Source organism: Sus scrofa, chromosome 7 (assembly GCF_054392235.1).
Source record: "Sus scrofa isolate SSC_HxYL_T2T_F1_AM1 chromosome 7, Sscrofa_HxYL_maternal_Yorkshire_Landrace_v2.0, whole genome shotgun sequence".
Classification (NCBI taxonomy): Eukaryota; Metazoa; Chordata; class Mammalia; order Artiodactyla; family Suidae; genus Sus; species Sus scrofa.
In genome coordinates this window covers 89,833,611-89,847,843 of record NC_139389.1, presented here as the reverse complement: position 1 = coordinate 89,847,843, position 14,233 = coordinate 89,833,611, and the positions used below count along the sequence as shown (strand labels likewise).

The 14,233-nt window shown below is 34.3% G+C and overlaps 1 protein-coding gene and 1 pseudogene across 5 annotated transcripts in view; one reads left to right on the top strand and one right to left on the bottom strand.

The window, feature by feature from the left end:
* LOC110261611 (uncharacterized) overlaps positions 1-14,233 on the top strand; it is a 310,291-nt gene that overhangs the window by 184,217 nt on the left and 111,841 nt on the right. The gene's annotated exons all lie outside the window — the stretch shown is intronic.
* LOC106507722 (olfactory receptor 4F3/4F16/4F29-like) lies at positions 2,016-2,951 on the bottom strand (annotated as a pseudogene).

Genomic DNA, 14,233 nt, shown 5'->3' with positions numbered 1-14,233 from the left:
TTTTCCCAATTATTAGTGATTGAGAATAAATCTGTGTGAATATCCTTGTACAGATTTATATGTTAAACTTTTCATTTCACTTTAATAAATATCAGAGTGAGATTTGGGGATCATATGATTAATTGTCCATTTAATAATGCAATTCTTCATAAGAAGCCTATTCAAAAAGATGAAACACATGGTGTGCAATATGAAAAGAGTTGTATGAATGTATTGATCATTAATGTTGCTACAAGCTGTTGAAAGTTTAGGTCTAATTTAGACTGCATTCACCCTTAATGTGTGCAAAAGTACTTTTCTGCCTTCGAACTTGCCAGCAGATGGCAAAGTTTGGAAAATGATACTGGAATTTGAAAATATCAGAATTTGAAGGATCTGATTTTCTCTAGAGAGGTCAAAAGGGTATGTTAAAGACTGCCATAGATCATAGTCTGTCCGCTCCTGGACATTTCAGCTGAAAGGGATCCTGAATGATGCTGATTATACCAAAGACCATGCCTGATTTATACCCTTAACACTTTCCATGAAAGGTGTTACTAGTATTGTGTATTGATACACAAATGATAGAGTATTAATAATACTATAAAATTAATTGGTAAAATTAATATTAAATTATTTAAAATCAATTTATATTAGAACCCAGTGAAAGAATGCTGTAGGAATAATTTTTTTAAAAAAATAGAATATTTAAGGTTGGAGAGGTAGATCTTTAAGTTTCAAGCGTTTTTATTTTTATCTTCAAATATTTGAGACAGAACTTTCCATGTAGGGGGTGTAAAAATATATGAAAATCGAAAGGAAAATCAGAGAAACTGGATATATTTCAAATGTCAGGACCTCACATTGACACCTTAGGACCTAATCTTCCATGAAATGGGTTTGATGCTGAAAGTCTGTTTCTCAGCATATCTTACAAGTTTCAGAGCTGGGAAGCCCCTGTCTAGGGTGTGCGTCTAAGCTCCTCTGAGTGCAACTTCGGTGTTGGCATTCTGGTTTTATAAAACTCTCAAATCTTAATTCTGTTTTCATGACAAATAATTATTTTTGATAACATTCTGAATCTTTCTTCCATATGGTTCTTCACGTTCTTGCTGCAGAAAGTCTTAGCAAACTATGTCATTATTAACCAATTCCCTGTTTGGAAAGTTCTAGTAATTAACATCATAGATCTCTGTCCAGGGCCAACTCTTAATATATAATTGTGGATCATGAAGTGAGAACAGACCTTTCTGAGTCTCAGTATGTAGGGAGATCTTGGACTATGCAGAAAACATCCCTTTTGGTGCAAGAAGGTGTTTTGCTCTTGAGAATCCAAAAGTTCCAGGAAATAGCTGAGAAGCATCTCTTAATGTTTCTGGAAAGTTGTCAAAACTTCCAGAAAATCCCATTTGGTATAAATGGAAAGGTGATATGGAAATACTGATAATTTTAGTTTAAATGTGAGGGAGGAAGAGAAGTAAGGAAGAAGGTAAGGGATTGTTATAGATTATAAGATATATAACATTTGAAAACATCACTATCTGTGATCAGATTTTTCTTCATGGCTAAAACTGATTAAAATTCTAATTAGGGCCTGAAATACAGTAAGACCACAATGAAACAAACAGTGCATTTTCTGCTTTGACAATTGCCTATGGGATATTTTTACCTTCGGTGTGGAATATATTTCCTATGAAGAATAGCTTCTTGGGTAGGAAACTGTAGGCCTAATTTTATGGCAAGCTGAAGGGATATTATTACATGTTTTATTATTAACAAAATAGTCACAATTTCAATTTCAACTATTATTTTGTAGATATGCTGCTGTCTGCTAAAATAATAAAATAATAGCATGGTAGATTCATGTATACCATGTTAGCAGAAGTAACGAATATATGCTCTACAGAAGTAGTAGAATATTGTCCAGTGAGGTAGATGATTTAATCAATTTTGTCTGTTATTAATCTCAGCTGCCTAAGTGGAGATATTCACAAGGCAGTTGGATATAGAGTTTTTGAGCTCCAAAACAAATCCAATCAGCAAAATTTGACTTAATGTCCTCGTTTGCTCAATCGTTTTATGGCTACCTTTATATCTTTGTTCCTTAATGTATATATGATAGGATTTAAGGCAGGGGTGATAGCAAAGTCAGCAATGAACAGGTATTTATCAACTGATGATCTGGGAAAAGGCCATACATAGAGAAACATGCATGGAGTGAAAAACAGAACCACCACAGTAATGTGAGCTGACAAAGTGACAAATGCCTTGGATAAGTCTCCCAAAGAACGGTTCCAGACAGTGACCAAAATGAAGATATAGGAAAGGATTAGCAGAAAGAAGGTTCCCATACTCATGAAGCCACTGTTGGCAGCAACAATAAACTCAAACCTGGCTCTGTCTGTGCATGCAAGTTTTATGATCCTGGGAAAATCACAATAAAAGCTGTCAACTTTGTTAGGCCCACAGAAGGGCAAGTTTATAATGAAAGCAAATTGAGACATAGCATGAATCACCCCAATCACCCAGCCAGTGATGACAAAGGAAACACATATTTTAGGATTCATGATGTTCAAGTAGTGAGGAGGCTTACAGATGGCTGTGTACCTGTCAAATGCCATGGCCATGAGTAATACCATCTCCACTCCTCCCATGATGTGGATGAAGCATATTTGTGTCATACAACCTTTGAAAGAGATTATCTTGTGTTCCTTTAAAAGATCAGTAATCATCTTGGGGACTGTGGTAGAGGCAACCCCCACATCAATGAAGGACAGGTTTGCAAGCAGGAAATACATAGGAGAATGTAAGTGAGAATCAAAAATTACCAGAAACAGAATGGAGAGATTTCCCAGGATGATCCCTAAGTAGATCGAGGAGAATATCATCATGAGAAAAACTTTAGTTTCCCAAGAACCTGAGAGTCCCAGCAATACAAACTCAGAAACCGCAGACTCATTTGGTCCCTCCATTGGCTTGGGCAGAAGAGCTGATGGTCATATCACCTGAGGGTAGAAAACGATGAAAAGTCAGAATCAGTGGTACAGAGGTAGATTTCCTTTTCATCCTGCTAGTTTGTCTTTTGATAGATCATTTAGTTGGGAAAGGAAAAATAAGAGAATGTAGAAACATTATGGTTGTCAGAAGAATGATTGCACTGAAAATTCTGAAAATTTGGATGCAGATAAATGTGGTTACTTCCCGTCCTATTCCATTTTCATACTTTTAAATTTTATTTTGCATCTCAAGGTTCTAGACATTTTCCCTGCCCACTTACCTAGGTGTTCTGCCAGGTGAATAATCTTAGTCATTTTTTTCACATTCTCATTAATGTTTTCACATGAGATTGCAAATTCCCCTTAGCTGACTTTCTTCTTTCACTGGTCAAATAGAAATCTTCAAGCTGAAACTGTTTAGTGTGTTTCACCTTGCTTTACTTGTGCGTGTTTTGTTTTTGTGTAATCTACCAGGGAATTAAGGTGCCCAGATTGTGCAATGTTTCATGCATGAAACATTAGCAAAGTGCTCATAGAACTCTATATACAGTAAAGTATTGAATACAAAGACTGAATAAAAATGTTAATTAGACAAATATTAACAGATGATATTTATTGATGCATCCCCTATGCAAAGCTTTGTATTAAGCACATTATCTCATGTAAATCTGAGGTTTCCATATAGAAATGCTGTTTTCTTAGAGTAATTTTATTAATGAAGATATTGACTCCTGAGTGGACCAAGTGTCAGAGCCTGAATTTTTAACCAGAGTATTAGGACATCATAATTCACACTCCTAACCATGGCAGTATGCATTTCAAGGCCAGCAGCCTCAAGTGCACCTGGATCTTCCTCAAAAATCCAGCAAGTAAACTTGTTTAAAGTTTTGCCTACTTTTATGAATTATCATAGGTAATTTGTTAAAAATAAATCAGACCTCTAATCTTGTATCCTTTTTTTTTTTTTTGGCTTTTTAGGGCCACACCCACAGCATATGGAAATTTCCAGGCTAGGGGTCGAATCAGAGCTACAGCTGCCATCCAACACCACAGCCACAGCAACGCCAGATCCAAGCCCTATCTCGCAGCCTACACCACAGCCTAGGGCAATGCCAGATCCCCGACTCACTGAGTGAGGCCAGGGATGGAACCCATATCCTTATGGACACTAGCTGGATTTTTTTCCACTGTGCCATGACAAGAACTCTCTCCTTCTCTAATTTTCCTTTTCTCTTCTTTGGCAACCCTCACATTTTGTTTATAAGTAAGTCAAAACAATTCCATTTCCAAGATTCATTGTCTATGGAAAAACCCTTGGATTATAAATCCATTATATAATAATCAATTTTCAATCATCATTTTCCTTGACCTCCCTGCAGAATGATACTGTTTATTGTTACCTTGATTCTATAATTTCCTATGCGGTCAGGTTCTTGGCTTTTATAAAGCCAATCGTCTTCTCACTTAAGCTAACTGAAATTCTATTTTCTCCAGTAGTGGACTGAAATCTCTGAGTTTTAATTAATTTATTTATTTATTTATTTTTGTCTTTTAGAGCCACACTGGCAGCATATGGAGGGTCCCAGGATAGGGGTTGAATACGAACTGTAGCCGCCAGCCTTACGCCAGAGCCACAGCAATTGGAAATCTGAGCCATGTCTGCGACCTATACTACAGCTCATGGAAATGCCAGATCCTTAACCCACTGAGGGAGGCCAGGGATCAAACCCATGTCTCATGGATTCTAGTCGGGTTCGTTAACCACTGAGCCACAATAGGAACTCTGAAATCTCTGAATTTTAGAATAGCCCTATGCCAAGTTGAGAGCATGATATAGGATTTTTCTAAGTCATTTACTATAGTCCCATTTTCCTTGGCCATAGATTAGTCTAAGATGGTGCATGTGACCCAGATCTGTTCAATGAGATGTAAACAAATGTTGTGTCTGAAGGGCTTTTTTCCTCAATGAAAAGACAAAGCTTCATGTAGAAAAGGTCCTTTATATGGTCAATTTTTTTCCCTGCATTTAATTCTAACAGTATGACTAAAGGTGCAGCAACTACAAAGTTCTAAAATCTGTATAAGTAACACAAAGAAAATTTAGGAAGGAGCTAGTAACCAAAGGATGTATTAAGTCACATAACCAAAGCCAGCAATAGTCTTTCAGATTTGTAATGTGATAAAAATAAACTCTAACTTATTTGATCCGCTGTAAACTAAGTTTTCTGTTAATTTGTCGAATGTAGTCAGACCATTTCCATGACAGACCTCCCATAATTATTCTCCTATCTTTCTGACTTCTGAATACCTCTCATTAACTCAGTGCCCATTTCTCCTCTGCTCATGCTTAATTTTTCATGCAACTCAGAGTTTTGTGACAGGTATTTATTTTTATTCAATATCAATTCACTCATTTTAACCAGTACCTGCATTTTGAATTCTGAATCTGTAGCTTCATCCCTTCAGAGTAATATATCCAAAGCTGTATCCACAAATGAAAGCCATCTTCAATTAACATGTCTAAATTGAATTCATAGTGTCCTAATTGATACCAACCCCCTAGTAATATCGTTACCATTCTTCCAGGTGCTCAGTTTAACCACTTGTGTGGCACTCTTTTCTGTCCTTTAATTTCCATCTCTGATTGCACAGTTTTTATTCTCAAATATTTCTCAGTTCAGTTCCTTATGTATTTCCATTGTCATTTTGTCTTTTGTTTTCCTAATTTGATTTTTGAAAATGCTACTGAATGGTCTCTCTGATCCATTTGTCCCCACGTCTATTTCATTATATAGTCTATTTCCAAAGCTGTTTGTCTAGAGAGCAAATATAATCACATGGCGTTTCTACTTAAAGCCTTTGGTGAGACTATCAAGAGAAAATCCTTGATCCTACAGAATAATGCCCTGAGAGATGAACAATATTTTGTTTCAGAGGGTATTTTTATAAATATTCTAGGGAATGAATGTACTAGATAATCACAGGATAAATTTCATAATTGATTTCTATAAAAACCTAGTAAAATAGGAAGAATTAATAACAATGTTGAATATAATGCTTTTAATATAATGTTTAAACCAACAGTCAACATCTGATTATAGATGAAACATTAAACTCAAGAACTCAATGAAGAAAGCCTGAAACACGATGTTTCAAACATGTACTATAGACAAGAAGGTTAAATCAAGTAATATGATTGAAAGGAAGGTGTGAAAACTACAATTATTTACAGTCATGTGATTAACCATCTCAAAAATTTAAGACAGTTTAGTGGATATTATTAGATGTAGTAAAATCATTCTAATAAATATAATGAAGTTAGCAGTAACATGGAAAACTATGGTAAAAAGATCTCATTTATGAATGAAACAAATAGGCGATCTATGCATTTTATTGAAAAACAAACTTTTCTGGGATATTTGAAATCCTGATCTAAATGGAAGTTAAAACCATGATAATTGATTTAAAAAAAAAGAGTGAATGTTATAAAAAATCAGTTCTTACTAAATTATTCTAATCAATAACTGCAGTTCTCAATAAAAGTCAAGTGGATGTAGAACATTATAAAGTGAGCCAAACTCCATTCAAAAGTCTACAGAAATTTTGAGCAAGAACCAAAATGGGAGTTAAGAGAGAAAGAGACTGCTTTCTGTAAAAGATTGGAATATATTACACACACATGCTAATTAAGCAATGATCAATTTGAGTAAAGTTGAACAGATAAATTAACAGAGCACAGCTAAAAATGAGACATAAATTAGGGAAATTAGTATATAGTGAAGAAGGCATCACTGTTATGCAGGATGATGAAAGGTTATCCAATAAGTTCAGAGTATTCATGTGTATGAACACTGGAAACATAAAAGTTAATCTTACAGTGTATCTTACATAAAAGTAAGTTCTAGATGATAGAAGGCTCAAGGAAATAGTAAAATGATAATATTTTAATGAAATATGTCATAATTAATTTTTAAAACTTGAGGTTGAATAGGCCTTTATATATTTCCTACAAATTCAGAAAGCAGATTCTATTTCTGTATTTTTTCCTCAGCCGAATGAATAAATGTGTTGCTGTGGGATTGGGGAAGCAGTGCATCTCAATCTAAGCTGAGGGGCATGAGATGTGGTACAAGCATTCCAGGGGGCATGAAGTATTAGAGTAAAAAAAAAAATTTAATTGTGACTCAGTAATCCTGTCTTGGAATGAATTGAAAGGAAAGAGAATAGACAAATGAACAAAATGTATATTATTTCAACAATCAGCATTTTTTGTAATACAAAATGTTTTAGAATAAGGCATGAAGTGAATACATTTATACAACACTGGTTTTTAAAAAGATTAAGAATACATTAACCAGCATGTAAAGATATTTATAAGTCAGGAGAACGTTTACGGGGAAAAATATTTTTATTTGGGGGGTAGTGCGAGTGGCATTTTGCATTAGCAAATGTTAAGAATTTGTCCCAAATTTCCACTGGTTTGTGATTTTCATTTAATTTGTGCTTGTTTCTTTATCCCCAACTTGTTTTCAGAGGGAATATTTGTTTTTTTTTTTTCTAATTTAAAAACAAATGTATCAAAATAAATTGAAGAAGTAGGAATGCTTATGTAGGAGCCATTTCCAAATTGCAGTATAATGCAGGGTTTAGGAGCACAGACACAATCATCAAACTGTCTGTATCCCTAGATCTTTAATTTACCAGCTGTGTGTTCTAGGGTGAGTAACTGAACTGTCAGGTGTGTCAGATTCCACTTCTGTTACAAATATTCAGAGTCACTAACTCTTATTTTTCAGGATTATATGAATTGAAACAAAACAAAACAGAAATCAGAAAGCACTATGGTATATAGCCTGTGCTAAATTTGATAATTTTCAGGAAATTATAAGAATAGTGGTTGAATCCCTCTGATGAAACTAAAGGTAGCACTCTTCTTGTATTGCGTCAGTAAGACTAGACTAGCCAAAACATAGACATTACATTTTGATTTTGTGATCCTAATGTTCAAAGAGAAAAGGGGGATGGAAAATTTAAGATATTTCACATATACCACTTCAACAAGTATCCTAGCATTTTAAACAATATTTTATGTTCATCTCATAATATAATTTTAACTAAGAGAATATTTCCAGAAGGATACAAACAACATGAATGAAAATTACTCAAATGAAATGAGTTAACATAGGAAAAGGAAGAGAGAGGGAGAAACAGATTGTGGCGAGTAAAGGAAAAGGTAGGTAATTATAGACCCAGCTGCTGAAGATTTAACAAGTGAGTCCGCATACCTGCACAGGCTCAGGTTTTCACCCTCAGCAGCTTCAAGGGATTGAGAAACACAGAGATTGATTCCTTTTTAGATTCACCCTCACTGCTTAAGATAAACAGCTATAAATAATCCTTACCATTAATAATAAAACCATTCAGCAGGACTGGGAATTAATTACCAATATCTGATCCACACACTACTGCCCCTTGCCCTTCACTGGCAAGAGGGATTTCTTTTTTGAGATTGTTTTATACAACAGACTTACCAAACTCTTTCACTCCTGACTTCCTTTGTTGGGAGAAAATGTGAACTCTTAGTTCATTTGGTCATAAACTTTTCAAATATTCTCTAAAATGGAAAGCTAGACTTCCTTCCTTCCCCTCTCCCTCCCTTCCTCCCTTTCTTCCTTGCCTTTCTCTTAATATCTCCCTCTCTTTATTTTTACTTTGCTCTTTTCAGGCTTGACACTAATATGTGGACTAAAACTTATTAAGTACCAGTTGCTGCAATAAACACTTCACAAACATTATCCTTTTCCATAAGCACTATGCTTATTGCAGTTTTACAGATGAGAAAGCTTGATTTTTCCAAGTCATAAGCTAGAAAATAATGGAACTGGAGTATAAAGGGAGGTATGCCTGACTCCTAAGCCTCCAGTATAACTTTAAAAAGTTAGCCATTTAGTAGAAATGGCTTCCCGTTTTTCAAGATGAAGAGTATATTAAAAAAAAAAAAAGATTTCCGAAATAAAACATTTTGTCCCATGAATAAATGACCAAGGCACAAACAATGTAAAAAGTCAATAACATAGGAAAAGATGTTCACATTTATATTAAAATCATTTTAATTGTATTATTTGTCCTCATTGGATTTTACTTAGGCCTAGTAATGTTAATAACTGAGGTTTTTCTGCATTTACCACTTTGATCAAATGATCGAACAAGCAAAATCCAAAAACAGTTAGAAAACATCAGTATATGTTGGAGGGTTTGTGAAAACTGATCTCCACTTTGGGCATCTGGGAATGCTGAGATTGTAAATTGCAGAGCTGTTTTTCATCTGTGTTAGTTACTAACTGCTGTTAGTAATCCAGACATCCCAGGGATTCATTAAGAGAAAACACACAAAATTCTTGTACGTGCATTAACTATGTAACACATTTAGAACATTCAGTTCTACAGGGAAGTGTGAAAATAAACAAACGATTTAGTCTTAAAATAAGGGAGAGCCATTGAAAATGAGGGTCCAAAAATCAGTTATCTGGGATCTACTTACTCCGTAGAGATCACCTCAGATCCTTGTCCCTGACTGAGAAGGCTTAACTCTAGATTCTAGCTTTAGTCTGAAATGAAGTTCCGTTAATTTTCTACCATGACCAGTGATGGTGGGAGAGCATCTTTCTCAGTGTGGCAGATAGATATACACTGTAAAGTGTGGCCTCCGGGCTTAGAAACTTTCCATCTCTGTAATTAAATAGAGCTAAGTATTTGGGAAGACTGCTTGTCATGCTCCTCAGGGATCTTTAGCTTCCTACTTTCCCAGATTTAAGTGCATCATGTAATAATGCACCACCCTTTTCTAAGTTATATCAGTGAACTAAAGAAGGTTATTAATTGTAAGAAAAGGACATTTAAAATATATGTCTATTCTGTTAATTAGGATGATGTAACTTTTTTCTTTTGCTCTATTTCTACCATGTCATAACGTGGAGTAAGATACAAGTTTCAGTTCCAGCAGAAGTTGGATGAATCATGTAGATGGGCAGGTGACAAGGAGTTCATCCCTGGCATGTTGCAGCTGTGCTTGTGACTTAAGGACCTATATGAACTTCTGCTTCTTACTACTTCAAAATACTGTGTCTTGACATTCTCAGGGCTTCTTTCACACTAAAAATTCAGTTTGTGTGTAGGCCATATCATAGATGTTTCTCTAAGTGATGAAAAGATAACGAAAGAGTACTTTCAATTCACTACTTTATTAAATACTAAATGGATACAATCTAATTTAATAGAATCAAATAATTAACTAGATATATTTGGAGCAAATGCTGAAGTATCTGTCCCCTCCCAATATTGTTGTTACCTGGAGGTAAGAACTAACAGCATTTTAGTGCATTATCCTTCTGTTGCTTTTCCTACCAAAGCAATGTGTACATAACAATATATGCCACTGGAGAGGCATTTTTCTTTATCATTTTCTTTATCTTTGTACTTTTAATGTGAATAAATTATATGTGAAAGGCTATTGTTTTTAAATCTCATTTTTTTTTTGTTTGTCCCTTACTATTTGTCCCTTTTTGCTTGTCTCTTACTGTCCCTGGCCCTCTTCTCCTTCTTTACTGTTTCATTTTTCTCACCTCAGAGTTTTATCTCTTTCATTACTACATCTCAAAAATATAAATAAATATATTTGCTCTACCAACCGTTTTGTGCCCTTATGTCTGACCATCTGAGAACAAAAATCAGTGCTTAATCACTTGCTTAAGTGTTTTAATACACTTTTCAAGTGTCATCTCCTATAAACAGGAGGACACTTAGACTCCCTGAGATTGGATACTGATTTAGAGGACAGTTTGAAGGAGTATATCTCTGAAATTAAAAAAACAAACAAAAAAAAACCTTTGTACTGCAATAAGGTATTTCTGAAGAGCTGGTAATGTTTTATTTCTTTTCTTAGGTGGTGACTGCCCGACCATTTTCATTTTTGACAGTTCACATAACTGCAGTTATGATTTCCTTACTTTTTGCTTTTCCAGCTCATCCTCGCCCACTATTTCTCCCACTCTCTGGCTCAGAAATAATGTACCTCTTCAAGTATGAATAGCAATCAGCAAGGAGCCAGTTTGAGACTATGCAAGACATATAAATTCATAAAGCAGAAGGAAGTTATGAACTGTAATTAGTCACTAGACAAGTTTGAAATTATACCAGAAAAGCTCTAAGATACTTCTGGTTTCACTTTGACAGAGAATTTTTAATTTATCACTCACATTTTTACAATAAGAAAAATAGTAATACTGGACACTGAAAAATCAGTGGCTTTTTTGTGCCTCTAAGATAACTGAGGTCATGAGGGAAACTGTGCCCACCCCCTGCCCCAGCCACCTAAAGAGAGATAGACAGAGAAGCCACATTTCTCATAATAATTCTTGACATCTTTTTAGTTTATTAGGCAATAGAATTTTGAACAGGCAAATTGTCAAGACTTAAAATTAAGAAAGCACAGGTTTGGCCTCCAAAGAGAGTATTCTTCTAAAGTCAGACATGAGGTTTTAACATTTAAAAACATTTCCCTATTTGTTAACAAATAGAAGGTAGTCAATAAACTTTGACTAAAAGAATGAACCAGTGCTACCTCCTCCCACACTAATCATGTTTTGTTGTACATATCCCTTAGACATTTCTCACTCTAAAAGGCATAGGCATGCATCATGCGTTATGTTTAGGGCTGTTTTCATAATCCAATACTAACTGATTCCTTAAAAAAAATCTGTTTAATGCCATGGATATCCAATTATTGATATATTTGTTACCTTCTTTGAATCTCCTTTATTTCTTGTATTATGAAGGGTAGATTATCAGACTGTTCCAATTTAGTTAATTTGACTATTAAAATTGTTTAAATCAGTGATTATTGAAATGTATTGCTCAACAGCAGTGGATAATGAGTAAATTATTTTACTTTCCAAGTACTGTTCTACCATTAAATCTGTATTCCAAATTAAAGTTCACAAGGAAAAGCTACATTAATTACACACAGACACTTTTATAAGAAGAGACTTTAGAAATTATCTTAATATTATTTTATGATATGGCAATTCTATTCCATGGTTATTCATTTCTGCTTTAATGCTTCCAGTAACAGAAAGCTCATTCTTTAACCATAATGATTTTTGAAAGATGGTATATGAACATTTTGTTCTTCTAGTCACTAAAATTTAATTAGTTAATTTTTTAGACTTCATTTTTAAGGGACTAATTTCTATCATTGCTTACTCATTTAATCATTCACTTTGAATAAACATGATTTTAAAAATAACACTTGCATTCCTATACACTGAAAATGAAAGATCAGAAAAGAAATTAAGGAAATAATCCCATTTACCATTTCATCGAAGAAAATAAAATACCTAAGAATAAACCTACTTAATGAGTGAAAAGACCTGTACTCTGAAAACTATAAGACACTGATGAAGGAAACAGACAATGGCAAAAACAGATGAAAGATATACTGTGTTCTTGGATTGGAAGACTCAATATCATTAAAATGACTATACTATCCAAGGCAATCTACAGATTTAATGCAATTCCTATTAAATTACTGACAACATTTTTCCCAGAACTAGAACAAGAAATTTTTATATATTTAAGGAAACATAAAAGACCCAGAATAGCCAAAGCAATCTTTAGAAAGAAAAACAGCTGAAGGAATCAGGATCCCAGACTTTAGGCTATATTAGAAACCTGCAATCATCAAAACAATATGGTATTGGCACAAAAATAGAAATACAGATGAATGGAATAGCATATAAAGCCCAGAAATAAATCCACATACATACAGTCAATTAATCTCTGACAAAGGAGGCAGAAATATACAATGGAGGAAACACAGTCTCTTCATAAGTAGTGCTGGGAAAACTGGACAAGTATATGTAAAAAGGTTGAAATTAGAACATTCTCTAACACTACACAAAAATGAACTCAGAATGGATAAAGGGCATAAATATGAGGCCAGATACTATAAAACTCCTAAAGGAAAGCACAGGCAGAAACTCTTTGACGTAAATTGTAGCAATGTCTTTTTTGATCCACCTTCTAGTGTAATGAAACTAAAAACAAAAATAAATTAATGAAACCCAATTAAACTTAAAAGTTTTTGCACAGTAAAGGAAAACATTAAAACAACAGCAATGGAAAGACAACCCACACAATGGGAGAAGATATTTGGAAATGAATGACCAAAAAGGGACTAATCTCCAAAATATACAAACAGCTCATAAGCTTTATATATGTATATACATATATATATAACCAATGTATATATATAACCAATATGTGTGTGTGTGTGTATATGAAACCAATTCAATTGAAAATGATCAGAAGATCTAAATAGGTATTTCTCTAAAGAAGACAAGCAGATGGCAAAAAAGCACATGAAAAGATGTTGAACATCACTAATTAATAGAGAAATGCAAATCAAAACTACAATGAGGTATCACCTCACACCAGTTAGAATGGCCATCATCAAAAAGTCTACAAATAATAAATCCTAGAGAGGGTGTGGAGGAAAGGGAAGCCTCCTACTCTGTTGGTGGGAATGTAAATTGGTACAACCACTGTGGAGAACAATATTGAGATTCCTTAAAAATAACTAAATATAGAACTACTATGTTATCCTTCAATCACCATCCTGGGTATATACCTAGAGAAAACCATAATTCCAAAAGTTACTTGCACCCCAGTGTTCATTTCAGCACTATTTCAAATAGCCAAGACATGGAAGCAACCTAAATTTCCATCAGAAGAATGAATAAAGAAGATGTGGTACATAAATCTAAAATGGAATATTGGAGTTCCCATTGTGGCTCAGCAGTAATGAACCCGACTAGTATCCATGAGAATGTGGATTTGATCCTTGGCCCTGCTCAGTGGCTTAAGGGTCTAGCATTGCCATGGCTGTGGCACAGACTGGCAGCTGCAGCTCCAATTCGACACCTAGTATGGGAATTACCATATGCTTCACCAGCAGACCTAAAAAGAAGAAAGAAAAAAAAAGGCATATTACTCAGTCATAAAAAATAAATAATGTCATTTGAAGCAACATGGATGGACCTAGAAATTATCTACTAAGTGAACTGAGTCTGATAAAGACAAATATCATATGAGATCACTAATATGTGGATTCTAATAAAATGTCACAAATAAACTTACTCACAAAACAAGAACAGACACAAAGATTTTGAAACCAAACTTAGGGTTACCACAGAGGAAAC